Raw genomic sequence first — 8,514 nt, 5'->3', positions numbered from 1 at the left:
AACATGATAATTAAAAACTCTGCGTATTATATCTATATGTAGCAACGTGACAATCGTTGTGATTATGAGAGATACGTGTCATAATCGGTGAATATTGTTATATTTTCGCCTCTGCTTATCGTGATGCAATCGCCGGGTAACTTGGATGCGTAGAACGAACGCCGCGTCAAAAATCATGAGTTTCAAGTTTAAAACTTACCATATATAAAATAATTTTCCAGATACAATTGAAATTGTGATCAAGAGCAGAAGGTTTTTAAGAACAGCAAATATTGACTTAAGAATTCATCTCTTAAGAAAAATATTCTTGAAAATTTCTTAAGAAGAATAAAATAAAGATAACAATATAGAAAATCTAATTATATATAGAAAATCAATATATAGAAAATCTAATTAATAAAAACTATCTAGAAGCTGAATATCCTTGATACAGAATTCTGAATTAACTGTAGGGATTTGGCAGAAAAAGATAATAAAAAGATAAATGTTTTATTTTATCTTATTTTTTATTTGCTATTTTTATTTGCATTCGCTGTGTTCAGTCTAGAGTGGATTACTATTAATTTCATTTTTTGTCCTTTAGCTAATTTTTTGGTATAGATACTATTAGATAAAGTGAGCGTTACATTACCAATAACAATTAACTAAAGAACTAGACAATAGCTATGTGAGACACAACTTTCCTATTCTATGATTAAACAGACATAAGATTTAATTTATTCCAGATATATTGTGCTTGGGCCAAAACCTATGATGTTGCTGCTGTTGTTGTTGTTGTTGTTGTGGTTCGTCTACGTCCACCTCTTCCACAAGGAAGAGATTCCTTCGTACAGAGTACAACTTCGTTATTTTTCAGAAATTTATCGATAAACAATTATATTTAAATTAAGACTTACAGATCCCTGGAACATTGCACACACTACTGTCATCAAGACCAAGAACATCATTGATATTCTCATATTGTACTATTCTTATATTGCTAATGGTTGCACTGTAAATGTCACCTATCGTCACATCGTAGCAATATTTATACTGCCTCGGTAGAATAACGATCTATTTGTTAAGGCTTGACAATAAATAATGGTACACGTATTTTTTTATCATTTGTACCCATTGTCAATTATGTTCCTTTATTACAAAAATAATTATTTTTCAAAATGGGTATGCCGCGGTCTTTCAGGCATATGTTGTTGATGAGAGATTGTTATCATGCGGAAATAATGTCCGACAAACATATTCAAATAAATTCCGGTGTTAATAAAAAAATGATAATCAAAATTCTACGTACCATACGTATGTAGCAACGCGATAACCATTGTGCGTGTGACTGTGAAGAACACATATCATAATCGACAAATTAGGCAAAAGCTTAAGCAGTAAGATGTAAGCAGTATAATTAACCATTTCATTTTAGAGACCGTTAAACTGTAAGCATCAGTAGCATTCAACATGACTTCCTTACTGCTTAAATTTTTTGTGTGCCATAGCCCTTATACTGTCAGCTCTGCTTTTCGCGATACAATCGCCGAAATGAGTTCATGTGAAACGAAATTGCAGCACGAACAACATAGAAAAATAGATGCGCGTAGAACAAATGGCTTCAATGCGTAGCACGAACGGCGCGCGCGGGAGTAGGTAACCTCAATGCGTGAACAAAGTGACATAGACGGCTTCTATAAATCGTGTCATAAACAGAAGAAAACGATAATTTCAACCAAACTTTTAAACGTTTGTAAAAAATATCAAATGGAAAACACGCTATAAAACATGCCTATAATTTTTTGAAAAAGTTTTTTTTTAAATTACATTATGGAAACTCATGTGATATGATTTAATTAAGATCCGCTTTTAATCTGAGAGATTATTTACTTTGAAATAATAGAGTTTCGAACAAAATTTCATAATAAAATGTTTTTATGTAATTTTGGATGTTAGAAATGAAATAATACATCTTCTCACATAAAATTCGTTTTTTTCGTTTGTATTCTCTATCGCAAATATAATTTTAAGTATCCTAATATATATTAATTTTAAAATAATATAATGGATAATTATATCCTAATTAATATAGGAGATTAGATATATAATTTTGATGCATAAATACAAGCAACATTAAATCATGATTTGCAAAAGCAACGCGTATTTTCCTATCGCTACAGTGCAACTAATTTAACGTTATATCACAGCTTGCGTCAGATCCGTCTAGTACCAGCGATTGACAATGAGATACTACCGTTAAAATGAATTCTATTTACATGTAAATCGACTGACGACTCGGTCTTTAAATAATCGCGGAAAAGCTTCATTAGATGAGAGTGTATTTCTGTTGATTGTGGAACACACATTGAATTTTATCCCATTTGATGTAGAAATTACGCAAGAGATAAATTATGCAAGATACAGTAGACAAAATCTAGTTCTCTTGTTATTAATTAACAACACGTGTTTTTATATCAATTATTCTGCAATATCAGAGAAACATCCAATTTATTTGTCTCATTTATTCCTCATGAAAAATAATTAATATCCTCTTAACACAAAGTGATTCCCAAACTTCTGAACGATGTTTTCTAAGAAAAGATATGCTCTCAACTTTAGCCAAACTACAATAGAATAATTGTATTCTAATATATTCTGTTTTACTTTTTTTAGAAATAAAAATAGCTCTAAATAAAACGTCATATAGAAATAACAAAATATGTTTTAGTATTATAACATTTAAATTTCTTTTAGTTTCTTTATAACAAATGTCTGACGATTAAAAATAGTTCATCAGAAAACAGCAATAGTGTCATTAAGATTATAAAACGAAAGTAAAATATATTGCACGCAGCTAAATTACAAAAATTGTACAAATAGTTAGCAATTATGGCAAAACATGCATCAAAAAAGATAACAGATTTTTATTGTCAATTCCAATATTTGCGTATCAATTGATAATATGTGATCAAAAAAATGTATATTATGTTAATATGATTTATATTCTTTATTTATATTATGTGTAGAAATGAATCCAGTTGATTTGATTCAAGAGCTAGTACTGATTAAAGTTAGTACGTTTTCTGACTTGTCAATGGAGAGTTACTAATTGCTAATATTCATAATCAGTTTTTGTGATGTAATTGTTACCTAATCACTACAAAAAAGTAACCTAAACACTGTCAAAGTGATAACAAAAAGCGTTAGTATATATAAAATATATAATCTAGCTACAGTCACTAGCAATTTTAAATTAGTCAATGGACAATATCCAAATTGTCATTTTATTTTATAAAAAAAGATCTATCTAGCGCAATTGATTAATATATTAAGATGTAAGTTTTACATTTTAATTATTAGCCAGATACTAGACAGGCGGTTTTATTATGAAAGAATCTGACAAAAACAATAAACAACAAATGGTAAATTGTTCGAAATGTGATATATTTGAATTCTTCACTTTTATAAAATTGTTAACTTTTAATAACGTTATTTAGAAACCTTCTTCATCTCTAGATAAACTGATCAAACTCGCTGATCAAACTGGTTAACTCGCAGCGCCAATAGTTATATTCGAAAAGAAGAAAAGAAAGGAAAAAAACATGATACATTAAATTGTTTTTAACACTATTATGAACTAATTGTCGGTTATTATTGTAAAAATAATAAAAAAAGAAAAAACACGTGAATGAAAATATCATTCAATTTGCTTTGGCAAATATTATTTTGTGTTCTCATTTTCTATATAGTTATAATATTTAATACTAACTTTTTATTAATTACAATTATAACTACTATAATATAAAATTAACTTTTTACTTTCTTAATTTTTGTTATTATATTTACTTCATATATATAAAACGGGATTGTTATTCTGTTAATTTCAACTTTACAGTGTTTAAAATATCTAGCTACTATATTGGGTATATACCATATATTGCACCATTTCATTACAGATATTTATATTACAAAAAGATTATCTAAAAAGTATTTCAGAGCTAGCCAAAGTGTATTGTATAGGTTGTAGGTACTGATTAAATAGATATTATTTTTAATAAATATGTTATTTAAAAAGTTTATTAAAACGAAAAAAAGAAAAATTTTATAGTTTGTGATTATGTAAATAGTAAAAATAACTGTAGCTTTTAATTTTAATTAAACAATAAGAGTATATAAAAATATAATTTATAAAATTGTGCTTTCTTTTGTATAATTAAATAATATTTTTGGAAAATTATATAACCGTGCTAAGTAACATATATAGATATGTATCAATAATGTAACAGTGGCGGTCCGCAATAGTGAGATGATCAATTCAAAAGTCAAGAGTTAGATTCAAGTTCTACTAGATGTAAAAGAATTTTCCAGATAATTTAAATTTTTGCGTTTATTGTGATTAAATAGTGCACAAGATTTTTAAAAATATATTCATTCATCTCTTAAGAAGAATACAATTAAAAAATGGTAATAATAATAATAATAATAATAAGTGCATAGAAATTCCGATTAATAAAAATTATCTAGAGATTAGATATTCTTGATACAGAATTCTCAATTATAAAACTGTCTTGGGATTAGATGGAGAAGAAAAATGGCAATAAAGAAGATAAATGTTTTATTTTATTTTTTTTATTTTTATTTGCTGTTTAGTCGATGTGTCCAGTCTAGGATAGACTACTTACTAATTAATTTTTTACCCCTAGCTTTAATTTTTTTTGTATAGCTACTAGGAGAAGTGAGGAAAAGCGTTACATTACCGATCAACAACTGACTAAAAAACTAGACAACAGTTATGTAAGACACAATTTTTCTATTTCATGACTAGATAGGCATAAGATTCAATTTATCCCGCTGCAGTAGTGAAATTGATGTCTGGTATCGACGTTGTTGTTACTCTTTCTGTTGTGCTTCTTCTACGTTCAGAATGTCCATGACATCCATAATGTTCATGATGTCCATCATGATGAGGAATAGATTTCTTCATACAGAGTAGGATTTCGTTATTTTTCAGAAATTTAGTGATAAATGATCATGTTTAAATTAAAACTTACAGATCCCTGGAACATTGCACACATTACTATCATCAAGACCAAGAACATCACTGATAGTCTTATATTGCAATCTTGCGCTGCTACTGCTTGCAATGTAAATGTTTACATCGCATCATGTCGTAGCAATATTTATATGGTGAATAACGATCTATTTGGTAAAAATTGACAATGAATAATGGTCACACGTCTGTTTTGCCATTTGTGTAGCTCATTGTCAATTAGGTTCCTTTATAATAAAAATAATTATTTTACAAAACATGGATATGTTTTGCATTCTTCCAAGCATATGTCGCTGATAAGAGATTGTTATTATGTATGCAGGCGAAAGTGACGTCCGATAAGCATATTCAAACGAATTCCGGTGTAATAGAAAAAAAAACATGACATTCAAAATTCTAAAAAAAGACGAGCAAAGACTAATCAAGCATTCAACAATATCGAGGGCCCTGTTTGCATTGTTTTGATTTAAGCGTGGATAAAAAGCCAGCTTTCTTTCGCTGCATGAAATTATACCTTAATAGAAAAAAACTTGATAATCGAAACTCTATGTACCTTACGTAGGAACGCGATAATCGTCGTACGTGACTAGGGATAATGTGTCATAATGATAAATTAGAGCATGGCACACAAAAAACTTAAGCAGTAAAATGTAAGCAATAAGCGAATTAGCCAATCATTTTCGAGACCAATCATTTTTGTTAAACCATAAGTATCAGTAGCCATCCAATATACTGATTTCCTTACTGTTTATATTTTATATAGCCCTTAAGTCTCGTCTACAACGAACAGTAGCAATAGTGAATTAAAGAGTAGGCGTAGAAATCAATCAATCATAATTGATGAAGAGGATAATCAACTATGATCGATCGATTTCTATGCCTTAATCCACTACTCCTTAATCCACTGCTACTTTCCATTGTAGATCAAGTATTAAAATCTATGACACAAAAACATAAGGCAGTAACACGTAAGCAAATTGGCTAATCACAATAGAAACGTAATGCGTGGTTTATATACAATACATTGGGCAGTAGAGACTTTTAATCTGAAAGTCTATTTGCTTTGAAGCAATGTAATAGTTTCTCCGAAATTTCATAATAAAATGTTTTTATCTTTTATTTTGGATGTTAAAAACAAAATAATACATGTATATTTATTAATACGATCTCGTTTCTGTCTGAAAGTACGTTCAAAAGATGGTACAAAAAGTTTCGGACAGATAATTTCGATCTTTCCGATCAATATCATTCGGGAGTATCAAAAAAAGTTGAAGACGAGAAATTGAATCAGCTGTTGCAAGAAAATTCTTGACAAACACAAAAGGAGTTTGCTGAACAATTGAATATTACAACAAATGATTTCCCATTGATTGCAGAAGCTGGGAAGAAGGCTGGTCATTGAGTCCCGCACGTGTTCAGCCCAGAAAACAAAACAAAACGACACAGCAGTTTGCCTGTTGTTAAGATTTAAGCAGAAGGATTTTTTTGTTTAAAATCGTAACTGGTAATGAGAAGTGAATTCTATACGAGAACCCTAAAAGAAAAAAATCATGGGTTTATCCTGGAGAACCGTCAACGCCAATTGCAAAACCAAATATTCACTCAAAAAAGTATTGTTGCATTTAGTGGGATGTGAAAGGTGTACTATATTTTGAATTGCTAAAATTGAAGGAAACTGTAATGTCCGAGCGTTATCAACAACAATTGATGCGTTTAAGTGACGAAATCGGACGGAAACGATCTTATACCGGCCAGGAAACTCATCAAGCGATACTGCTGCACGATAACGCACAGCTCAACGATAGTAACCAAAGAATCTATATTTTAATTTATATTTTGATTTGGGAAATTCTCTATGGCTGATTCTCCAAATATGACCCCTATAGATTTCCATCTCTTTCGTTCTCTGCAGCACCATCTCGTTGATACGCACTTTCAAACAGCCTAAGAGGTCGAAAATTCCATAACCGAATTTATTGAATCAAAATCATCATCGTTCTTCTGAGCAGGGATTTGCCAGCTGTTCGAGAGATGGCAAAAATGTATCAAAAGTGTTGGAGATTATTTTCAAGAATAACATGTACTTTGGTTTTTTAAATAAATGTCAATTTTCTATAAAAAAAAATTTATTTGCAGACCTAATATATTAATTTTAAAATAATATAATGAATAATTATATCCTAATACATACAAGATTTTTAAGAATAGAAAATATCCATTCGTATCTTAAGAATACACTAAAAATAGGTAATAAAGGTATAGAAATTTTAATTAATAAAAACTATCTTGAGGTTAAATACTCCTGATACAGCATGCTCAATTATAAAACTATCTTGGGATTAGATGGAGAAAAATATGACAAAATTAATGTTTTGTTTTATTTTTTTATTTGCTATTTATTTGCATTCGCTGTGTTTAGAATAGACTACTATTAATTTAATTTTTTATCTCTTTAGCTAATTTTTTTGTATAGCTACTAGGAGAAGTGAGAAGGGATACATTACCGAATGACTAAAAAACTAGACAACAGTTCTGTCACTTCTAAAAATACAATTTTTCTATTTCATGACTAGATAGCATTCAATTTATCCCTGGTTATTACACTACTGTGGCCTCGATAAACTTTGATGGCGTTGTAGACGATATAGATGATGTTGTCGTTGTTGTTGTCGTGCGTCTACGAGATCCACGCCTTAAATAAATCCGAAAGAATTCCTTCACACAGAGTAGAACTTCGTTATTTTTCAGAAATTTATCGATATACGATTGTTTAAATTAAGACTTACAGGTCCCTGGGACATTGCACACACTACTATCATCAAAACCAAGAACACAATTGATATTTTCATATTGCAATCTGGCGCTGCTGTTTGCACTATAAATATTTCATCGCATGTAGTAATATTTATACTGCGTCGGTGAATAACGATTTATTAAAAATTGACAATGAATAATGATACACCTGTTTTGCCATTTGTATAGCCAATTATGTTCTTTTATGACAACGATAATTATTTTACAAGACATGAATATATTCCGTATTCTTTCAGACACGCTAATAAGAAATTGTTATCATGCATGCAAGCGAAAATGACGTCAAGCATATTCAAACAAAATTCCAACATTACAAAAGAAAAACATGACATTCAAAATTCTAAAAACAGACGAACAAAAACTACAACACATTCAACAGTATTGAGTGTCCTGTTTGCGTTGTTTTGATTGTGATGAAGTGTGGATAAAAAACTAGTTTTCCTTCGCTGCATGAAATTGCTTTAATAGAAAAAACTTGATAATCAAAATTCTATGTACCATTCGTAGGAACGCGATAATCGTCGTGCGTGATGGACATGTGTCATAATCGATAAATTAGAGCCATGGCACACAAAAAATATATATAAATATAGACAGNGATATCANATTCGTTAGACCACTTAAACCTAACTACATAACTAATCAGTAAGGCCACTCTGATATGTTGATTT

At 29.7% G+C, this 8,514-nt stretch overlaps 1 long non-coding RNA gene across 1 annotated transcript; it reads right to left on the bottom strand.

Annotated features, from left to right (window-relative positions):
* Positions 1-487: 487 nt before the first annotated feature.
* Positions 488-1,005, bottom strand: LOC105619008. The gene is made up of 2 exons (XR_001046489.1): positions 897-1,005; positions 488-823 (listed from the first exon to the last, which is right to left on the bottom strand). It is a non-coding gene; the product is annotated as an uncharacterized LOC105619008 (long non-coding RNA).
* Positions 1,006-8,514: the final 7,509 nt, after the last annotated feature.

The sequence above is a fragment of the Atta cephalotes genome (assembly GCF_000143395.1).
Source record: "Atta cephalotes unplaced genomic scaffold scaffold00019, whole genome shotgun sequence".
Lineage (NCBI taxonomy): Eukaryota > Metazoa > Arthropoda > Insecta > Hymenoptera > Formicidae > Atta > Atta cephalotes.
The sequence above is the reverse complement of the archived record's forward strand: the minus strand, read 5'-3'. Positions and strand labels throughout refer to the sequence as shown.